The following is a 23,863-nucleotide window of genomic DNA, read 5'->3' as shown; positions in this document are numbered from 1 at the left end:
AACTTTTAACTAAACAAATCCCCGGGAAAAAGCTAATAGATGGATCTACTTATATAGGAGCAAGGGGTGGCGGCCAAGGAGGTGGAAGGACGGCCCAAGGCAGCCTAAAACTGACCCTAGGCCGTACAAGGCTCATGGGCCCAAGTGGAGGTGATGCAACACCTTTGGACTTGTTGTTTGACTCGGATTCTGCTACAACGTCAGATTGTTTCGTCGATATATCAATGCTCCAGACGAATTTGAAGGTGAATCAAATTGGGTTGGAAAGAGCATGAAATCTAGTTTCCAACAAAAAATGAATCACCCAATTCGGAGTCCGTATGAAAAAGTTGTTGGTGTTTTGAGTCAGGTATGTCCGTGTAGTCCGAATCTGAATCCAGAACGTAAGAGACTTGGACTCTATCTTCAATTGGGCCAAAAGTTACGTGAGAGAACTTTTTGAACAGCAAGTAAACATATCTTTCTCCCTTATCTTGATATGTGGATTGTACAAATGTCCCATACACCTGCAATTAGACAAAACACAAAAGTGTGTGAAGTATTTTTGTTCTGGATAACATAAATAGATTATTGAATAGTTTGCACTAGAAATCACCTGACAAATATGCATGTATGCAATATTTTTGGTCGTATCCAAGGTAGTCATGTCCTCATCACCATGTGGAGTCATTAGTTGTGATGCCATGTTGCATAGGATCACTTGTGATAATTCTCTTGGTCACATCATGTTTGCCAATCCGCTTGACTTGTCATATGCTATGCATGAGATCAATCATATGTCATATTTGCAATCTCTTCATAGTGACTATGCATATGATATTACAATAAACCCAATTTGCACATATGGCATAGATGACAAGCCCATGGTTACTGGCATTTGTTTTTCTTGTGATGATATTGATATGCTGCCTTTGCATCATTTATCTCATATGCCATGCCATGACCACCTAGCTTCGGATATGCATTGTTTTGGATGTTGTCCATTTTCTCCATATGATGTTTCCAATATTTCTCATGAGGATACCCCCATAGTTTCCTCATACATTTTAGGAGATTTTGATTCATCCCATTCATTGCATGATCCCAATACTTGTGTGCACCATATGTTTCCCATGAATAACCATGCTATTGTTGGGCCACATACTTGCATGCTCAATTTGTGTCCCCATCATGTTATACACAATAACTATTCTTTCATGATGGATGACATGTTCTTATAACATGCATCAAATTTCTTTGAGCAATGCTTACCTTTTGCTAACTCACACGTGCACATACACATCATGATGGATGATGTGTACATTTACCACACACATAATTTCTTTGGTTTGTGTTTCTTTTGTGTAGGTACCCATGAATACTTGTCAACCTCACAATCCCATGAGTTGACAGAACGAGCTCTAGAGAGCAACGATGACTTGGGATCCCATGGATTGTCTTTCCCACCGCTCTCTTCGCGCAAAGACTTCGCGCATTTCTTCTACATGGCCCTCCCTTGGCTATTGGTTGTTATCCATTATATATTATATGCCCATCTTGCCATGTTCACTTTGCATGATGTGCTCATTACTATGCCTTTGCCATGCATTTGTGACCCATGCTTTGCATTACACATGATGATTGATTCTAGTACTTGCATATGTATTTGCAAGCTTGGTGGAGATATTGCTTGCTATTGCCATGTTTGCTTTGTGCCCCATGCCTATGATGATACTATGATCTTGCTTTGTGTTCGTGCTTGCGATATGTCATGTGCATTGCCTATGCCTATTATCTGCTGACATGACATGATTGCCATGATTTCCTCTAGTATGTTGCATCTTCACACTACTAGCTTGCACGACTTGATTACTATGCTTGCTTATGTTGCATCACCAATGATTCATACTTGCTCATTTCATACGGTTGATGACAACCATTACAATGATTTGCACATGATTGTTATTGCTTCTTGTCCTATATCTCCATATTTGCCTCTCTCATGCTAGATGATTTGCCATGTATTGAGTGCAACTATGCCTTTAGTCTTGATAATGAGTTTGTCCCCATAGCATTCTCACATATATGTGGAGATTTTGATATATTTCTTGCGAAGCATGCTTGTCTTATCTCTTTGCACCATATACTTAGTGACATGAATATTGCCATTGTTGCATCATATTATTCATGTACTTGTGCTCCTAATGGTTATGTGCAAGAGAAGAGAACCATCATGATGGATGATGTGTTTGTCTACCATGCACATACGTTCTTTGTTTTTTGTGTGCATGTGTAGGATCCTTGGACTTTGTGTCAACTTCCACATCACGTGAGTTGACCATTCAAGCTCTTGATAGCGAACCACCTTCTACCACGACGATTCTACATCGCACTGGCTTGTACTTCGGCATTATGAAGGACGCACAAGGACACACCTTCAAGGTGACATCTTTCATGAGCATGGGTATTATGGATCATACTACTTGTGTTGCTTGCACCATGAGACTTATTGTTCATTTTGGACCACTTGATTGCACACATCTTCGATATCTTGCTTCGACTTGCCATTTTCACCGTTCCATGCATCATGATATATATGCCTTGTGTGTTGCATCCAATTCTTGGATTACTTGCTCCTATCATTTGTTTGTTTGCAACAATGTCACTTCTTCACATATCCCATGTCCCATTGCTTGTCACATGATTGACTTGATTGCCTCTCACATGATGAACAATTGCTCTTTCTATTGTGTTGAGTGCCATACTATCTTCACTACACCCTATGCACATTATGCTTGGATTGTCTTGCACTTGTCCCATGTGTTTAGACACTTCATTTTATTTGGTGTTGTGAATGTTTCCTATGCCTACCATAGACCATTTGTCGAGTGCTTTATGCATGATTGCTATGACCATGAGGTAGATGCTTATTCTCTTCTCACACACATTTGCATCACTACCTCACATTTACATGCTTGTTTCCATGATGACCTTCATTATGCCCAATTTTTGTGCTTACATGCCATGTCACAATCCTTTGTCACACCATATGCTATGCTTGATGACGACACTTGTTGGGTTACTCACCTCTTGAATGCTTGGTTTTGCACTAACACTAACCACATTTGTTTTTCCAAGTGTTTGTTGTTCTTGCTCCTTTTGAAGGAATCACTAGACGGTGCGACATTGAAGAGTGCCCATTTCGAACTTCAAGATGACAAGTACTTGGTGAGCATCCACTCCTACATGGCGACACCATCCCTTTCCCATGGTGATTTGGATTTCTATCCGAGGTCAGATCCTTCCCAAGGGGGAGGGGATGATGCAGAGCATCCTACGAACATCACCATGTCAAGAGTCCATTTGGCAAGTGACACGTGCAACATCTACTTCACATACACAAAGGTGAATCATCTCCATTACACGTGTTCACTTGACCCTCTCGAGGATGGTATACTACTTGACACTCCTCCCGTGTGCATGCATAGGTATTGTCGGAGCTTCATGGATGTCGAGGAGGAGTGCAAGCACCAAGGAACGACTACACCGTTCGCGAGGGAGGCATGGAAGAGAAGACTGTCGGGGGTTGGGTGCGACATATGCCAAAGGATGGCTTATCATGGTGGGGGCGAGTAGAACATGCTGGTGCCTGGAAACGGGATGAGGCGCAGACATGCACGCCGGCGAATCTTACCCAGCTTCAGGGCTCTCCGGGGAGATAATACCCCTACTGCTGCTCTGCAGGGTCTTCGCATGATCACTATGGCAAAGTGTTTACACGATTGCTCCTTGAGCAGTTTCCCGAAGGTAGGAGAAGGCAAGGCTAGCTCTCTCCTTCCTATATGATCTGGTCTAGTGCTAGTGGATTCCAACCCTTTTGCATGGGTGCCCTGGGGGGTTTATATAGGCCTACCCCCCAGGGGTACAATGGTAATCCGGATGGGCGCGGGCCCAGCCGTTAGTCTCTCTGGCCACCGTCTTATCCGCCGACTCCTGGGGCCCGCCAACTGGTGGGCCCCGCCGACTGGCTCGGTACGGAGCCGACAGGCCGCGTCCGCCGCGGGCGGGTCTTGCCGGCTGTAGATTACTGTAGCCGTGCTTCTAATGACGCGGGCTCGGTCATGGGGTCGTGGCAACAGCTCCGCCGTCTGGCGGGCGATCACTGTTGCCTTTCCCTGTCACATCTGGTTGATGGCGCGTGGGACCTGGGGGAGGAGCTGGCCGACTCCCGGGGGCCGACTCCCAACGAGTCCGACTGGTGGCGCACTTGCCGTCTTCTGGGGTCCCGCTGGCTGGTGGGACCTGCTGCCCAAGGTCGTACGGACAAGCCGTCGTGGGCGCAGGATTCGGTCCACCGGTGCTGATGGCAGGGCTGGCATGGCAACAGTGCCACGCCGCACGGAGATCTCCGTGAGTACGGCGTACTGTAGCCATGCCTGCCTCTGGAAAGGGGCGGGAGCAGGCTTCACTGTAGCCACTCCCCTGTCCTGTCCCTCTTAATGAGGACATGGGGTTTGTTGGAGTCGCGGGCCGACTCCCTAAGGCCGGCTTCTCGTGAAGCCGCCAGTCAAGAGTTGGCTTATCCTGAAGTTGTTCCTGGGACTCGTCCGCGAGTGGCTAGTTGGTTGCCTTGCTGCCGACTTCTCAGAAGGCGGCTCTTCGTCCTGGGGTCTTGAGGGGTGCAGCCTGCCCCGATGTCTTGAAAGGTTCTGGGACTCGGGTTAGCCTACCCGTGGCCCATTACTCCAACAGTAGTCACCGAAGCTGATGAGGCGCCGCGGACGATCGGTCGAGGAGCCTCAGCAGTTTCTCTTTCCGGGTGCCCGAGACATGGATCTTGCTTGACTTCTGCCGGGCCGACTAGAAGGAGTCGGACTCGCCCAATTCTGACTTGCGCAATATTTCGAACGTCGCGGCGGGATCCAAGTAGCGTGCAGGCTAAGCTTCCTGGCCGCCGCCCGTTCTGGGCCTGTCACGTGGCAACACGCGGCCGGGCCAGTCTGCCAGCCTACGTGCGTGACGGGACAGGCCTGTAGGCGGGGCTCGCCACTATCACACCTCGGCGCTCGAGCGGATCCGCTGTGGTCCGAGCGGACGGTTGGGATTCCCATGAAGTTACTGCGCGCAGTAACTTTGGTTGTCGAAACATGGGGGTCGTGGGGTCGTGGGCGCAGTAAATCCCACGACCGCCCCCTCGGCTTCGCAGCCCATGAGGCTATAAGTAGGGGGAGGAGGGGGCGCGGCGGAGCACGCGCGCCCCTTCTCCATGCTACTCCTTGCTCTTCTTCTTCTTCTTCTTCTTCTTCTTCTTCTTCTTCTTCTTCTTCTTCTTCCTCGCACCGCCGCGCGCCCAAGCTTTGCCGAACGCCGCGGCGATCCGCTCACGATGAGTTCTTCTGCCGCCGCGCCTCCCTCGGTGCATTTCGGCACCTGGGATGGCTCAGAAGTCCACGATGATCACATCGAGTTCCTCCGTAAGACTCATCGGCTTCCCGGCGAAGATTACGTGTGGGTACGCCTTGCGCCGAGGGGGGAGATCTCTCTGGCACCGGAGGAGGGCGAGCGGGTTATCTTCCGCTCGCACTGTCTGCGTGGATTGGGGCTGCCGGCGAGCAGCTTCTTCCGCTCCTTTCTGGAGTTCTACGGCCTCCAGCCACACCACCTCATGCCCAATACGATGGTGCTGCTGTCCGCCTTCGTGGCCTTGTGTGAAAGCTTCCTCGGAGTCCTCCCCACCCTCGAGCTCTGGGGGGAGTTCTACTCCAAGCTCGGCACCCAGTCTGCAGGCGTGCCGGCTCACTGTGGCGCATTCATCGTTGTGCGGAGGTCGGGGGCCGACAACCCCTTCCCCACCATCAAGCTGATAAAGTCGGTGAAGATGTGGCAGCGATCGTACTTCTACGTGAAGAGCGTCTTCGCGGGGGGCGATTGGGTCAACCTGCCGGCCTTCGAAGCCGGCCCGCCATCTGGGAGACTGCCCAACTAGTCGTTCCGGGCCAAGTCGTTGACGCTTGCGGGAGCCGGCGCCGTCACACGACTCCGAGTGCTGACGCAGTCGGAGGGCCTGACTGGTCCGGACCTGCTGGCCGCCTTCTTGGCGCACCGAGTTCTCCCGCTCCAAGGCCGTCCCCACATGATATGCCAAATGAGCGGGCGCCATGACCCAAGTCGGATGTGCACCAAGGACATGCCTCACGAGGAGGTGGCCTATATGGTGAACTACCTCTCGGATAGCAAGCTGCTGGAGGACAGGCAGTTCGGCAAGGAGCCGTACTCCCGCGCCAACCCCCCACCTACAGTGAGTTGACCTTTCTTTCTTTCTTTCTTCGAGTTGTCTTCTTTCTTGCCGAGTTTGTTTTGTGCGACCTGATCAGTCGGCTTTGGTCAGAATCCCCTCCTCCATCCACCAGCTGGCACCTTGGGGCCGGCCCGCGAGTTCCTTGCCGACCGGGCGGAGAGCGACGTCGACGACCCCGATCTGGGGGCGGCAGCTTTGGAAGACGACGCCGAGGGAGGAGGCGGCCCGCGGCTCGGGGCCAGTCTAGAGGACTGGCTTGATGATGATGAGGAGGTCGCCCCCCGCCCCCGGCCAGGAGCCAGCCATCCCGACGCGGGCTCTTCTGCCGCGCCGGGTGCTCCAGGCGGCGGGAAGAAGCGCAGGGCCGTGCCGACTTTGTTCGGCAGTCGGCCGAAGAAGCCCAAGAGTTCGGCTACGGCAACCAAGCGGGACGAGGCAGCCGCGAAGGCCATCCGCTTCCGCAAGGAAGTAAAGAAGCCGCCACTGGTCTCCGCGTGAATATTCCGTCTTAACGCTTTATTATTTCTTTGTAGCTTTGTCTGAGTCTTTTACTTGCTTCCCTCGCTTCAGGGCTCCCCTCACTCTTGAGAGGGTTGTCGCCGCTTCCGTCATGGGGTCAGCGGAGACGTCCGCCACCACTCGGCGGATTGACCCTGCCGCCGACCTCCGGGAGGTGATGGAGCAGAATGCGCAGGAGAAGCGCAACGAGGAAGAGGCCGCCCGCCTAGAGAAGGTGGAGGCCGATAAGGCGGAGGCCTCCGCCAAGAAGAAACTGGCGGAGGCCGAAGCTGTCGCCGCGACAAAGCGGCAGGCTGAGGAGGCCGTGCACCGCCAATCGGCAGTGTTCGTCACCCCGCTGAACTCTGCGCCGCCACCTCCGAAGTTCACGGGGCAGACTGGGGAAGCCGGCGGCAAGAACCCCATCATGGAGAGGGAAGGCGGCGACTCCTCCACGCCAGACGTGATCGTTCCGCCGCCGCCTCCGCCGCCGTCTGGGGGCGCGCAAGGCAAATAGCTGGCGGACCCGCCGGTGCTGCCGACTGAAGACGAGGTCATGGCGAGGCTACTCCTTCAAGTCAGCTCGCCAACGCGCCGCCGTCTTGAGAAGGCGACTTCGGCGCCACGCCCCTGGACACCGGCACCGCCAGCTCGGCGATCCCAGACACCGAAGCGACGACCGCCGCGCCCATTGGGTGGGCGCGGGGAGGCGGCACAGGGCCGCTGAACCAGGCGCTTCTGGGCGTCCAAACGAAACTTCGAGCTGAGGGCGACGCCATCCAGAACTGCACCAAGGCATACCTGGTATCGCGGGCAGCCGTCCGGGTATGCTTTCTCTTTGGTCCTTGTTTTCTTGTTCCTCTTTGTGGGGGCGCGCCTGCGCACCCACTGGGTGTAGTCCCCGAGTTTCAGGCCGGCTGCTGAGCAGGCAGCCCGGAACTCCAATTGGTGAGCTGGACTACCACAGGACTACCACAACCTCCGTGTCACTGCCTTTAACCGCAACGTTGAAGAGCTGGGCAAGCGGACCGCCGACTTGTCGGAGAGCCGGAGTGAGTCCTTTTTCTTCTTTGCGGGGGCGCGCTGGCGCACCCGCGGGCTGTAGTCCCCGAGATTCGGGCCGACTGCTGAGCATTCGGGCCAGATCTCCCCGGCGACCTTCTTTATTGATGACTTAACGCCTTCTTTCTTCCTTCTCTTCAGAAGCCAACGCTGTTCTTCAACAGCAGCTAAGCGAAGCCAACTTCGCGTTGTGCGCCAAGGGAGAGGAGTGCAGCAAGCTCGCCACAGAGCGCGATCTGCTGGCCACACAATTGGCAGAGCAGAAGGAGCTGCTTGCGAAGACGCAGAAGGAGGCGGAAGAGGCGGAAACCGCCCTCCTGGCCGAGTTCGCGAGCGAGCGCTCCTCCTGGACTGATAAAGAGGCACTGCTGGCCTCCGGCTTCCATGAGATTGAAGACATTGTTGATGGTGAGTCTCTTTTACTTTCTTTTTCTTTTTTTGAGCTGCCGATTATAAGTCATGCCGACTCCTGGTTTTTGACTTGCTTCTTCATTTCTTCCGTCTTGGCAGACTTCTTTCCCGGGCAGTCGCAGGCTGCCATCCAAGCCATCGAGGCTGATCGTGAAGGTCGGAAGGCGGAAGGCGCAGAGATCACCGCCGACGCTCCCCGAACCCTTGATGAGCATATCCCGAGCATCGAGGCTCGCCTTCGGCCGACTCACCGGATGCTGCGCCGGCTTCAATGTGTCGATGCCCAGGCGATTGCCGCCCTGTGGCTGGACATGCAGGCTCCGCGCACCCCTTGATGAGGACATCAATACCATTGTTACACCCACAGCCCCTACTGTTACATATACTGGACCAATTACTAGAGCTCGCGCACGCCAATTAAATTACCAGGTACTTTCGTTTCTTGGTAATGATTCTAATGTTCATGAGATTATGATGTTGCCTAAATTGGATACATTTGTTTTGCTTACAAATGAAGGGCCTAGCTTGGAGAAGGATGAACATTGGAGCAAGAACACGCATGGAGTTGATGGCATGCGCAAGGGGATCAAGAACGGAGTTACATGTGATGATTTCAGGACTTTGAAGCCGCCATAAGGAGTGCATGAAGCCTTGGACGAAATATACAAGATGCCACTTCATAATATTCGTCCATAGGCTATTCTAGGTGCTGCCGTCACCTTATTAATGGGCCAGGCCCATGTAATTTCGAAATACTTAAGTATAGGCTATTTTTAGAGTCCGTATGTGTGGGGAAACAAGAGTTAGGGTTGGTTTCGGACCCCACCCTCAAGGGCCACGAAATTCCCCTCTTCCTCCATATATACAGCCCTTAGGGCGTCGTTTAGACTTTGGGTTTTGTTTAGATTAAAAGTTCGCCATAGCTGCAACTTCGCGTACTTCGTTTGTGTCCAACGACCAGACCAAGACGTCACAGAACCCCACCTTGATCAATAAAGCTTTCATCTTATATTCGCAATATCCCGATTGCAATCTCAGTTTCTTGCTTGTTCTTCGTTTGCTCGCAGGAAATAGACCCTCGTGGTCAGGTTGATCGTGCTCCGGCGTGGTCAATAACCCTCGGAAGTTGGTTTAGCGATTGCTAAGGCGCGACGTCTCGCACGTTCGTAGTCGGATCGTCAAGGTCGACTCCCACAGAAAACGATAGCCACCATCTCATCGAAACATCGGGACACCTTAGCCTCTATCAAGTGGTATCAGATTTCCAGGTTGCTCGGTGAGATTTTACAGTTTTTCGTAGATTAGATCGAGTCTGTTCTTCATACCTACAGTCCACGAAAAAAAAGCCACAAAAAAATTAGGGTTAGTTCATCATATCCGAACCAATCTGAGCCTTTGCATAATCTTTTTAGGGTTTTTGCTTTGTTGAATTTGCGGTTGCATCGTCGTGTCAAGTTGCTGGTCTTAGAGTCTAGTCTTTTAGAGTTTCGAGTTCTGGTCATAAGTTGTCACGCCGCCGCCGCACCATCATCATCGCCCATCTACCACTTTTGCTTGTCCGCCACCGCTCTGAATCCGTATCCATATACCACCACCAATCCGTATCCATATACCACCACCAATCTCTATCCATATACCACCACCGCTACCATATACCACCACCGCTGCCATATACCACAACCATATATCCACCACCAATCCGAGTTCTTCTCATATTAGGTTTGTTCTTGAGATCAATCTAAATTCCGATTCGTGTTTCCTTGCCTGCGTAGGTCTCGGAAAAAAAAAGTCTGGAGACCCCCGGGCAGTTTTTAGGCCAAAATTTTCACGGGCAAATTTTTTTCCCTATCCTATTTTTAGGCTTTTCTGAGTCTTTTGAGCCACGTGCCATCATAGTGATTTTTTGTCGCACTTTTTCGTCGTCGCTGCCCTGATTTCCGAAAAAAAAGTGAAAATTTTTTTTCGTGCCCATCCTATCAGTTTGACGAGGGAAGAGTTTTGAGACACTCGCCATTATAGTGATTTTTCGCAAAAAAAAGAGGAGCGCAAAAAAAAGGAGCGCAAAAAAAAGAGCGAAAAAAAAGTTCCAGAGTGTGCTTTTCCCTTATTTACGTGCAGCGCCGTGATTTTGTTAGTGTTCTAGGCTCGCGTCTCTAGCACGGTCTAGCCTAGGACCAGCACAGTACCGTCGTTGAGCGTTTATTCAACTTTGCATCTCTGAATTGATTATTGCTGACCCTTTTTGCTACCATACTATAAGCCTTCCCAGCTCCACATACATCTACGTCGTGCGTTTGACTCTCCCTGGCAATCGCTCTATCCAAGCTTTTGAGAGTTTTTGACTACAACGGTTGCCGATCACCGCCTGCTGCTGGGTAAGAACTGGTAAGAATTTGAGATTTGCTTGACGGATTTGTGACACCCGCCACCACCACCACTTGTTAGTAGTCTGTAGGATCATATTCTTGTGTGTTTCTATTGCTGCTAACCATGCCAGGATCACAAGCCGACGAGACTGACTGGGAGAACTTGACGAACAAGGAGCTTCATGATACGTTTCAGCAAATGATGAATGGACAGGTGCAAGATGTGATAAACAGATTTGAAGAGGCCATGGAGAAGATAGATGGCATGGAGAAGACGTTTGAAACAAAGCTCGATAACAAGTTTGCTGAATTGCTTTCGCGTTTTCCACCACCACCACCGGCTGCTCCTGCCGCACCTCTGCAACAACAGCAACAACACCGACTACCTCCACGTCGGGAAACAGCCCTCCGCCGAGCGAGCCGTGTCCCTCTTCAGTCGGGCCAAACTGCTGGTGCTGCTGTTGATACTTCTGTGGCTCCTACTGCTGATGTGGAGGAGGATGCTTATGTGGGAGATTATGAGGATGAGGTTGATCAAAATCAGAACTACGTGCCACCAACAGCACAGCAACCACCAGGTCGTCCACATGCAAATAATGGCAATGGTAGGGCTCACCCTCAGGTACGAGATCATGACCATCTCCCTAAACTAAAATTGAATATTCCACCATTTGAGGGTAGATATGTTCCTGATATATATCTTACTTGGGAGTTAGAAACTGAACAACGATTTACATGTTTACAATATCCCGAGGAGAGACGTGTTCCTGCTGCTGTTTGTGCTTTCACTAGTTTTGCATGTGTTTGGTGGTCTGAGCATTGTAGATTATATCCTATTCCGGCTACTTGGGCTGCTTTGAAAACTGCTATGCGTACTCGTTGGGTTCCACCATATTATCAACGTGAATTACTTCAAAAATTGCAGCGCTTAAGACAAGGAAAAAATTCTGTAGAAGAATATTATCAGGAATTACAAACTGGCATGATTAGATGTGGTATTGTTGAGGAGAATGAAGCTATGCTTGCACGTTTTATGGGTGGATTAAATAGAGAGATTCAGATGATTCTAGAGTATAAGGAGTATACTAATATCACTCATTTATTCCATCTTGCTTGTAAAGCTGAACGTGAAGTGCAGGATCGACAGGCATTGGCGCGGACTAACTTTTTTGCAGGTCGACCTTCATCATGGACACCACGTGCATCATCTACTTCCACACGTTCTGCTACACCGGCGCCTCCGTCGGCTACCACCTCCAACCGTGATACAATAAAGCAGGCACAATCACCACTATCTGCCAAGAGCACACCTTCTGGGCCTGCAAAGAGCTCTTCTTCATCCATGGCATCAACAGGGCAAACACATGATATTATTTGTCGACGTTGCAAGGGTGGAGGTCATTATGCGAGAGAATGCCCATCTAAGCGCGTGATGATTGTTACTGAGGATGGTGGGTATGAGTCCGCTAGTGACTATGATGAGGAGACTTTGGCTCTTATTACACGTGACGAACACGGTGGAGACGATTCTGATCATGAGACGCAATACATGGCTCCTGAAGATGCTGACAGGTATGAAAGTTTAGTTGCTCAACGTGTTTTGAGTGTGCAGGTTACACAAGCTGAGCAAATTCAGAGGCATAATTTGTTCCATACAAAGGGAGTTGTGAAGGAACGTTCTGTTCGCGTGATCATAGATGGAGGGAGCTGCAATAACTTGGCTAGCATGGAGATGGTGGAGAAGCTATCTCTCACCACAAGACCACATCCACATCCTTACTACATCCAATGGTTCAACAACAGCGGCAAGGTTAAGGTAACATGTACTGTTCGTGTGCATTTTAGTATCTCTACATATGCTGATTATGTTGATTGTGATGTGGTACCTATGCAAGCATGTTCCTTATTACTTGGTAGACCATGGCAATTTGATAAAAATTCTGTACACCATGGTAGAAACAATCAGTATACTCTTGTTCATAACGTGAAAAATATTACTTTGCTTCCTATGACTCCTGATTCCATTTTGAAAGATGATATTAATAGAGCTAATAAAGCAAAACAGGAGACAAATAAGAGTGAAAATCAGATTGTGGCAAAAGAATTTGAGCACCAAATGAAGCCTAATAATAAACCATCTACTGTTGTTTCTGAAATTAAATTGAAAAGTGCATGTTTACTTGCCACCAAATCTGTTATTGATGAGCTAGATTTCAGCAAATCTGTTTGCTATGCTTTTGTGTGCAAAGAGGCATTATTTTCATTCGAGGACGTGCCTTCCTCTTTGCCCCCTGCTGTCACTAACATTTTGCAGGAGTTCGCTGACGTCTTTCCACAAGACGTGCCACCGGGATTACCACCTATTCGAGGGATTGAGCATCAAATTGACTTAATTCCCGGTGCTTCGCTACCCAACCGTGCACCATACCGTACCAATCCAGAGGAGACGAAGGAGATTATGCGTCATGTACAAGAACTGCTCGACAAAGGTTATATACGCGAATCCCTTAGTCCTTGTGCTGTTCCTATCATTTTAGTGCCGAAAAAGGATGGTACGTCGCGTATGTGCGTTGATTGTAGAGGCATTAATAATATTACTATTCGTTATCGTCATCCTATTCCTAGGCTAGATGATATGCTTGATGAATTGAGTGGCTCTACAATATTCTCCAAAGTTGATTTGCGTAGTGGATACCATCAAATTTGTATGAAATTGGGTGATGAATGGAAAACAGCATTTAAAACTAAGTTTGGATTATATGAGTGGTTAGTCATGCCTTTTGGGTTAACTAATGCACCTAGTACTTTCATGAGGTTAATGAACGAAGTTTTACGTGCTTTCATTGGACGATTTGTGGTAGTTTACTTTGATGACATATTGATTTATAGCAAATCTTTGGAGGAACATTTGGAACATTTACGTGCTGTTTTTATTGCTCTACGTGATGCATCTTTGTTTGGAAACCTTGGAAAGTGCACCTTTTGCACCGACCGAGTATCTTTTCTTGGCTATGTTGTTACTCCACAGGGAATTGAAGTTGATAAAGCCAAGATTGAAGCTATTGAGAGTTGGCCGCAGCCCAAAACGGTCACACAAGTGAGGAGTTTCCTTGGCCTCGCTGGTTTCTATAGGCGTTTTGTGAGAGATTTCAGCACCATTGCTGCACCTCTCAACGAGCTTACAAAGAAAGATGTGCGTTTTGTTTGGGGTACCGCACAGGAAGAAGCCTTCATGGTTTTGAAAGATAAGTTGACACATGCTCCTTTACTCCAACTTCCTAATTTCAATAAGACTTTTGAGCTTGAATGTGATGCTAGTGGAATTGGATTAGGAGGTGTGTTATTACAAGATGGAAAACCTGTTGCATACTTTTCTGAAAAATTGAGTGGGCCTAGTCTGAACTATTCTACTTATGATAAAGAATTATATGCTCTTGTTCGGACCTTAGAAACATGGCAACATTATTTATGGCCCAAGGAATTTGTTATACATTCTGATCATGAATCTTTGAAACACATTAAAAGTCAAGCAAAACTGAACCGTAGACATGCTAAATGGGTTGAATTCATTGAGACTTTCCCTTATGTCATTAAACACAAGAAGGGTAAAGAAAATGTTATTGCTGATGCCTTGTCTCGTCGTTATACTATGCTTTCACAACTTGACTTTAAAATATTTGGTTTGGAGACCATCAAAGATCAATATGTTCATGATGCTGAATTTAAAGATGTATTGCAGAATTGTAAAGAAGGGAGAACTTGGAACAAGTTCGTTCTTAACGATGGATTTGTTTTTCGTGCTAACAAGCTATGCATTCCAGCTAGCTCCGTTCGTCTTTTGTTGTTGCAGGAGGCGCATGGAGGAGGATTAATGGGACACTTTGGCGTCAAGAAGACGGAGGATATACTTGCTACACATTTCTTTTGGCCAAAGATGAGACGGGATGTTGAGCGTTTTGTTGCTCGCTGCACTACATGTCAAAGAGCTAAGTCACGACTCAATCCTCATGGTTTATATATGCCTTTGCCAGTACCTAGTGTTCCTTGGGAGGATATATCTATGGACTTGTTTTAGGTTTACCTAGAACAAAGAAGGGGAGGGATAGCATATTTGTTGTCGTGGATAGGTTCTCGAAAATGGCACACTTTATACCATGTCATAAAAGCGATGATGCTGTTAATGTTGCTGATTTGTTCTTTCGTGAAATTATTCGCTTACATGGTGTGCCAAATACTATTGTTTCAGATCGTGATACTAAATTTCTTAGCCACTTTTGGAGATGTTTATGGGCTAAGTTGGGGACTAAGCTGCTTTTTAGTACTACTTGTCACCCCCAAACTGATGGACAAACTGAAGTAGTCAATAGAACATTGTCTACTATGCTTAGGGTTGTTTTGAAGAATAACAAGAAAATGTGGGAAGAATGCTTGCCTCATATTGAATTTGCTTATAATCGTTCATTGCATTCTACTACTAAGATGTGCCCTTTTGAAATTGTGTATGGTTTCCTACCTCGTGCACCTATTGATTTGTTGCCTCTTCCATCTTCGGAGAAGGTTAATTTTGATGCTAAAGAACGTGCTGAATTGATTTTAAAAATGCATGAGTTAACTAAGGAAAACATTGAGCGTATGAATGCTAAATATTAAACTTGCTGGAGATAAGGGTAGAAAACATGTTGTGTTTGCACCTGGAGATCTTGTTTGGTTACATTTGCGTAAAGATAGATTTCCTAATCTGCGCAAATCAAAGCTAATGCCACGTGCTGATGGTCCTTTTAAGGTTTTAGAGAAAATAAATGATAATGCATATAAACTTGAGCTACCTGCAGATTTTGGGGTTAGTCCCACTTTTAACATTGCAGATTTGAAGCCTTATTTGGGTGAGGAAGATGAGCTTCCGTCGAGGACGACTTCATTTCAAGAAGGGGAGGATGATGAGGACATCAATACCATTGTTACACCCACAGCCCCTACTGTTACATATACTGGACCAATTACTAGAGCTCGCGCACGCCAATTAAATTACCAGGTACTTTCGTTTCTTGGTAATGATTCTAATGTTCATGAGATTATGATGCTGCCTAAATTGGATACATTTGTTTTGCTTTCAAATGAAGGGGGCCTAGCTTGGAGAAGGATGAACATTGGAGCAAGAACACGCATGGAGTTGATGGCATGTGCAAGGGGATCAAGAACGGAGTTACAAGTGATGATTTCAGGACTTTGAAGCCGCCATAAGGAGTGCATGAAGCCTTGGACGAAATATACAAGATGCCACTTCATAATATTCGTCCATAGGCTATTCTAGGTGCTGCGTCACCTTATTATATTTTATCTGCTTTAGTGGTCTTTGAAGAACTTGTTAATTTGCACAATTCCACCCGCGGGGTGTACTTCTGCTCGAAGATTCGGACCAAGGCCTATGTTATGTAAAAATTTATCTGAATTCTATCTTTTCTTGCTCATTGCTCTTTTGGCCTTTTCCTTTGCTGCTTTACCTTAGTTGCCTGTCTTGCCAGTCGGACAGCCGCTCTGCGGATTGCCGTTGGATCAAATGCTTGGCTACTTTGGGAAGGCAAGTACTTAGCCATTTTTAGAGTTTTTGAGCAAGTTGAATAGAAGGCGGTGAGCCGACTGCTCAAGAGTCGGTTTGCGAAAAAAGGCTGGAAGCCGTTTGAGCTATGTTTTATGCTTTGAGTCCTTAGCCATTTTTCATGCGAACGCCCATTCTACCTTACTCCTGCCCGTACAGTCGCTCTGCGAGCTGCGGCTTCTGACAGGAGATGGCTTAGGCGCCACACACTACTTGTCCGGCTGCAGGAAGCATTTCATAGTGCAAGGCGGCAAGTCCCCGGGCCGACCTGTCGAGCCCGGTGCCAAGCGGCATAACAAAGAGTAACATACTCGTAGGCATAATTTTTATCATATAGACAAAAGAGGGCAGTCCCCGAGCTCGTCTCGGGGGGCCCGAAGTCTTGGTACTTTAATACAAAAGGTAGCGTGGTACATACTGCATCAACTGTAAAATCTTCGGAGGAGATTTGCATTCCATGGCCGCTCCGTCTCTTTGCCGGAGTCGTCCCTCTTGCGTGCTCGGGGCTTCTGAGCGTCAATCAGGTAGTAGGAGTCGTTGCCCAGTACTTTGCTGATGATGAAAGGGCCTTCCCAAGGCGCCGACAGCTTGTGCTGGCCGGCTGTTACGCTGGGATCATGACCACGTATGCAATCAATCTATCCACTGAAAACATCCTCTAGATTAGATTGGATTTGAAAATTTAGGGTTAGGTCTCCGCCCTCGGACCGAGCGAATTGTAGAAACCGGTCTCACCGATTTGGCTTAGGTCATTGTAGTTGCACTTTCGGTCTTACCGAAAACTGCAAATCTGATGAGAACATGACTACCTTGGATACGACCAAAAATATTGCATACATGCATATTTGTCAGGTGATTTCTAATGCAAACTATTCAATAATCTATTTATGTTATCCAGAACAAAAATACTTCACACACTTTTGTGTTTTGTCTAATTGCAGGTGTATGGGACATTTGTACAATCCACATATGAAGATAAGGGAAAAGGAGAAGTTTATGTTGTGTTCAAAAAGTCCTCTCACGTCACTTTTGGGCCAAGAGAAGATAGAGTCTAAGTCTTTCACGTTCTGGATTCAGATTCGGACTGCACAGACATACCTGACTCAAAATGCCAACAACTTTTTCATACGGACTCCGAATTGGGTGATTCTTTTTTTGTTGGAAACTAGATTTCGTTCTCTTTCCAACCCAATTGGATTCACCTTCAAATTCATCCGGAGTGTTGAGTTAGAGACGAAACAATCTGACGTTGCAGCAGAATCTGAGTCAAACTACAAGCCCAAAGGTGTTGCATCACCTCCACTTGGGCCCATGAGCCTTGTACGACCTAGGGTTAGTTTTAGGCTGCCTTGGGACGTCCTCCCACCTCCTTGGCCGCCACCCCTTGCTCCTATATAAGTAGATCCATCTAGTAGCTTTTTCCTTGGGATTTGTTTAGTTAAAAGTTAGCCATTGCAACTTCGTGTACTTCGTTTGTGTCCAACGACCAGACCAAGACCGCTTACGGATCCCCACCATTATCAATACCTCATATATATTTGCAATATTCAGATTGCTTTATCATATTCTTGCTCGTTCTTCGATTGCTTGCAGGAATAGACCTTCGTGGTCAGGCTGACCGTGCTTCCGGCATCGTCAGTAACCTCAGGAGATTGCTTTAGCGATTGCTAAGGCGCAACGTCGTGCACGTTTGTAGTCGGATCGTCAAAGTCATCTCCACCAAATCGATAGTTATCATCTCATCGAAAGATCGGGACACCCTCGCCTCTATTAAGTGGTATCAGAGCTACCCATCCATCCATCCATCAATTTCCACCACGTGCTACCCACCATTCATTGTCATAATAATAGTTGAGATCGTTCACATCTTCACTTGATCCAATCTGCATCTTATCTAGTTTGTTTTGGAAAGAGGGAGAAAAAAAGAGAGAAAAAAAAGAGTGAAAAAAAAGAAAAAAAAGAGAAAAAAAAGTCAGAGAAAAAAAGGAGAGAAAGAAAAAAAAGTGTGAGGAAAAAAAAGAGAGAAGAAAAAAAAACAAAATTCGGATCTTTTTAGACTCAATCTCGTAGTTGAATTCGGATTGAAATCTGTTTTGTGCACTGTTCAGTAAAACAGGCATAACTTCCTCATACGAAGTCCGTTTTGCCTCCGCGAGTACTCAAACGAAAGCTAGCGACGAGCCGCATCTAAATAGTTGAAGAAGCTAGTTCAATATTTGGCACCTCAAAATCGGCTTCTAAATAGGTCTTTTTGCCCTCCGAAGTTCATGAACACAGCTTATTCCAGTTTTTTAGGACAGTTTTCGAATTTTTTGACTCCTCATATCAACTCGGAATTGAGTGATTCCTTTTGTGTTTGAAAGCTTGAGTCAATACCATTCTTGAAAAAAAATCGGCACAAACTTTTTCAGAGGAAAGTTGGAGACAAAGTTGTTGATATATCCTGCTTGGCTGTTGTTTCACATCATTATCTTTACTGCCGTTGTGATCTTCACTTATATCTTGCTGTCCAGAGCTACTTAGTATCCTTTATTGATCCTAGTTGTGCTACGACGTGAGCTCATTAGTGTTCTAGGCTCGCGTCTCTAGTTCGGTCTAGCCTAGGACCAGCATAGTACCGTCGTTGAGCGTTTATTCAACATTGCATCTCTGAATTGATTATTGCTAATCTTTTGCTACCATATATAGCCAACCCAGCTCCACATATTTCTACACCGTGTATACGCATGTTCCCCTGGCAATCGCTTTACACAATCTTCAGAGTTATTTGACACCGCTAGTTGCCTCTCACCACCTGCTGCATGGTAAGAACTTGTAAGATATTGATATTTGCTTTACTGTGAGCACTTTACAACCACATCCTAGTAGTTCATAGGAACATTATTCTCGAATTTTGGTTCTTGTTTCTACTAATCATGACAGGTTCCAGAGATAGAAGTTCTTGGACGACGGACACATCTTCACCATCACGAGAGTTGAGACAACACACACAAGCATATGGTCAGGTTATCTCTTTACCATCATTTGAGGGTAGATTTAATCCTGCTATTTATCTAGCTTGGGAGCTTGAAGTAGAACAAGTTTTTAGTCACCATGATTTTTCTGAACTTGAGAGAGTACGAGCTACCATTAGAGCATTTACTGGTTTTGCTTCTATTTGGTGGAGTGTACATTGTAAGAAAAACATTGATAACCAATCCACAACTTGGAAAGTTTTGAAAGCTGTAATGAGACAACAATTTTTTCCTCCTTACTATCGTCGTGAATTGCGTTGCAAATTGGAGCAATTAAAACAAGGCAGTAACACTGTTCATGCTTACTACCAAGAGTTCAAATCTTATATGCATCATTGTGACATAGAAGAATCTGAGGATGATACAATGAATAGATTTTTTGGTGGTTTGAACCATGATATTCAGGCAAGATTTCAGTATATTCCTCGTTGCATTACTGGTATGTATGTCCGTGCTTATACCTTTGAGAGACAGATAAAGGAGGATGCATTAGGTGACTACAACAACTACTATTCCAGTTCATGCTCGCCACCGCCGGTGGGTTCCTCCATCATTGCACCTCGGATTATGAGCGCGGCATCATCTCAAGGGTATGGTACATTGTCAATGTCCGTACCTACATCAGCTACATCTTTGCTACAAGGTAACAGTAAAGGTATTGATGATATAACTTCACATAAGAATGATGCATGCCTAGTTAACTTGAATGCGTCATGTATTGAGTTACCTGTTGATTTGAGCACACCACCTATTTTAGAGAATATTGTTACTGTCATGAATGCGTCATGTGATCAAACAACTGAAATATCAATAATTTTGAGTGCACCCATTGAATTAACTGTTGATGCAAAAGAACTAATGTTTAATCATTTTGATATGGCCTCTAATCTTGGTGATGATTCTGTGTCCAATGACTTATTGCATGTTTGCTTATTTAAGCATGTTGTAGCATGTAAATTTGATGCAAGTAAGGTTTATTCACCAAAGTTGGGATGGTTTAATGATGAACATTGCGAATCTTTTGAAATGAATAAGAGCTTCACTTATATGTGCAAACTGAGTTCTAATATTTTCATGCCTTCTACTTCTTGTGATAATTTTTGGGCTTTAGTTTTTATGAACTATGAAAGTTACTCATGTATACATGTGTCATACGTGCAAAAATCAAGGGAAGTTAAACTGGATGACATATACATATACAACATGTACACCTTGTCTCTTTTGTTAGCCACATTTTAGATTAAGCAACGCCGAGGACGGCTTTGTTTTCAAAAAGGGGAGGATGATGAGAACATGACTACCTTGGATACGACCAAAAATATTGCATACATGCATATTTGTCAGGTGATTTCTAATGCAAACTATTCAATAATCTATTTATGTTATCCAGAACAAAAATACTTCACACACTTTTGTGTTTTGTCTAATTGCAGGTGTATGGGACATTTGTACAATCCACATATGAAGATAAGGGAAAAGGAGAAGTTTATGTTGTGTTCAAAAAGTCCTCTCACGTCGCTTTTGGGCCAAGAGAAGATAGAGTCTAAGTCTTTCACGTTCTGGATTCAGATTCGGACTACACAGACATACCTGACTCAAAACGCCAACAACTTTTTCATACGGACTCCGAATTGGGTGATTATTTTTTTGTTGGAAACTAGATTTCGTGCTCTTTCCAACCCAATTGGATTCACCTTCAAATTCGTCCGGAGTGTTGAGTTACAGACGAAACAATCTGACGTTGCAGCACAATCCGAGTCAAACTACAAGCCCAAAGGTGTTGCATCGCCTCCACTTGGGCCCATGAGCCTTGTACGACCTAGGGTTAGTTTTAGGCTGCCTTGGGACGTCCTCCCACCTCCTTGGCCGCCACCCCTTGCTCCTATATAAGTAGATCCATCTAGTAGCTTTTTCCTTGGGATTTGTTTAGTTAAAAGTTAGCCATTGCAACTTCGTGTACTTCGTTTGTGTCCAACGACCAGACCAAGACCGCTTACGGATCCCCACCATTATCAATACCTCATATATATTTGCAATATTCAGATTGCTTTATCATATTCTTGCTCGTTCTTCGATTGCTTGCAGGAATAGACCTTCGTGGTCAGGCTGACCGTGCTTCCGGCATCGTCAGTAACCTCAGGAGATTGGTTTAGCGATTGCTAAGGCGCAACGTCGTGCACGTTTGTAGTCGGATCGTCAAAGTCGTCTCCACCAAATCGATAGTTATCATCTCATCGAAAGATTGGGACACCCTCGCCTCTATTACTCGCGGAGGGTCGAACTCTATGTCCGTTGGGATGACGGCTTCAACACCGTAGATGAGGAAGAAAGGCGTGAAGCCGGTTGACTTGTTTGGAGTCGTGCGCAGACTCCAGAGGACGGCTGGCAACTCGTCAAGCCAGCAGCCAGCCTAGCGCTCCAGAGGCTCGATCAGTCGGGGCTTGATGCCGGACAGGATGAGGCCGTTTGCTCACTCCACCTGGCCGTTTGACTGTGGATGGGCGACGGACGCTAGGTCCAGTCGGATGCCCTGTGTTGCGCAAAAACAGGCCAAAGCGCCTTTGGCAAAATTTGTGCCGTTGTCGGTGATGATGCTGTATGGTATGCCGTATCGAATTGTGATATCGGAGATGAAGGTCACGGCAGTCGGACCGTTCAGTTTTTTGATTGGCTTCGCTTCTATCCACTTGGTGAACTTGTCCACTGCGACAAGTAACTGAGTTAAGCCACCTCATGCCGTCTTGAATGGTCCCACCATGTCTAGACCCCAAACTGCGAAAGGCCAGGCAATGGGGATGGTCTTGAGTGCAGAAGCCGGCTGATGCGGCTTGGAGCGGAACTTCTGGCACCCTTTGCATTTTTGGACCAATTCCTTGGCCTCTTCTAAGGCCGTTGGCCAAAAGAAGCCGTGTCGGAAAGCTTTGGCGACGAGTGCTCTTGAGGCCGCATGGTGGCCGCACTCGCCTTGGTGGATGTCTTTGAGAATTGCTTGGCCTTGCTCTGGCTCTACGCAGCGCTGGTAGACACCAGTGACGCTGCGCCTGACCAGCTCTCTGTTGACTATGGTGTAGGCTGCCGCTCGACGTTGTACTTGCCGATCTAAGGTCTCATCAGTTGGCAACTCTTTGCTCACCAGAAATTTGAGGATGGGCTGGGCCCATGAGGGTGCTACTATTTCTTCGACTGCCAGAACTGCGACTTGGACGAGGGCGGCTGGGTTGGGAGGTGGCGGGTTGGAGTCAACAACCGCTTGCTGGGTTAACAAAGTCCCCGGGCCGACTGGCGCGGCTCTTGGGCCGAGTTCTGGAGTCTTCGAGCCCGCCGCCGCAGTCCCCGGGCCGGGCTCTGCAGTCCCTGGGCCGGCCTTGATTGTGGCGGCTCTGGGGCCATCTGCCGAAATTCCCGTACCATCTGTCGGGGCTCTGGAGTCGGATCTGACTTCTTCGGGAGGATCCGGCACGAAGATGGAGTCTGATTCTGGTGAAGGCTTGACAGACGGCTTGAGGAGGCGTTGAAGGGCGACGCCGGATGGTATTGCTTAGCGGGTAGAGCCGATTCGGGCCAAGGCGTCTGCTTGGTCGTTGTCGTTTCTTGGCACATGGAGGAACTCGCACCCCTCGAAATACCCACTGAGTTGCTGCACGAGGAAACGGTAGCTTGCCATGTTTGCATCTTTGGCGTCCCAGTCGCCACGACTGCTGGACTACTAAGTCCGAGTCGCCATAACACAGGATCCGGCGAATGCCAAGTTCTTTGGCAAGCCGGAGCCCGTGAATGAGCGCCTCGTACTCCGCGACATTGTTGGAGGCGGCAAAATGGATGTGCAGTGCGTATTTGAGCTTGTCGCCCTTAGGAGAGGTGAGGAAAACGCCGGCTCCCAAGCCGGTGCGCATCTTGGAGCCGTCGAAATGCATCCGCCAATGGGTGGAGTCAGGCGCTGGAGGTAGGTACTGGGTCTCGGCCCAGTCGACGAGGAAGTCGGCCAATGCTTGTGACTTGATGGCGGTGCGGGGCTGGTAGTGGATGGTGTAGGGAGCCAGCTCTATGGCCCACTTGGCCACTCGGCCAGAAGCATCTCGGCTTCCGATGATCTCGGCGAGTGGGGCTGTGCAGACCACGGTGATTGGATGCTCTTGAAAGTATGGCTTCAATTTCTTGGCGGTAAAGTGCACGCTATAGCACATCTTCTGGTAGTGGGGATAGTTCTGCTTGGAGGCTGACAGCACTTCGCTCAGGTAATATACCGGTCTCTGGACAGGTAGTGCCTTGCCTTCCTCCTTGCGCTCCACTACAATGACCGTGCTGACTACCCGGCTGGTGGCGGCGATGTACAGGAGCATTGGTTCCTTAGGAGTCGGAGCCGCTAGAACGGGTGGGGTAGTCAGCATCTTCTTCAACTGGAGAAAAGCTTCGTCCGCCTTGTGGTTCTACTCGAAAAAAGTGGTCTTCTTCATGAGTTGGTATAAGGGGAGAGCTTTCTCGCCTAGCCGACTGATGAATCGGCTGATGGACGCCAAGCAGCCAATGAACTTTTGCACGTCCAGCAGTCGGCTGGGTACCTCCATCCTCTCGATGGCCTTGATCTTTACAGGGTTGCACTCTATGCCGCGTTCAGAGACCAAGAAGCCAAGGAGTTGGC

Source organism: Triticum urartu, chromosome 2, assembly GCF_003073215.2.
Source record: "Triticum urartu cultivar G1812 chromosome 2, Tu2.1, whole genome shotgun sequence".
NCBI classification, from domain to species: Eukaryota; Viridiplantae; Streptophyta; class Magnoliopsida; order Poales; family Poaceae; genus Triticum; species Triticum urartu.
This window is presented reverse-complemented; position numbering follows the sequence as displayed.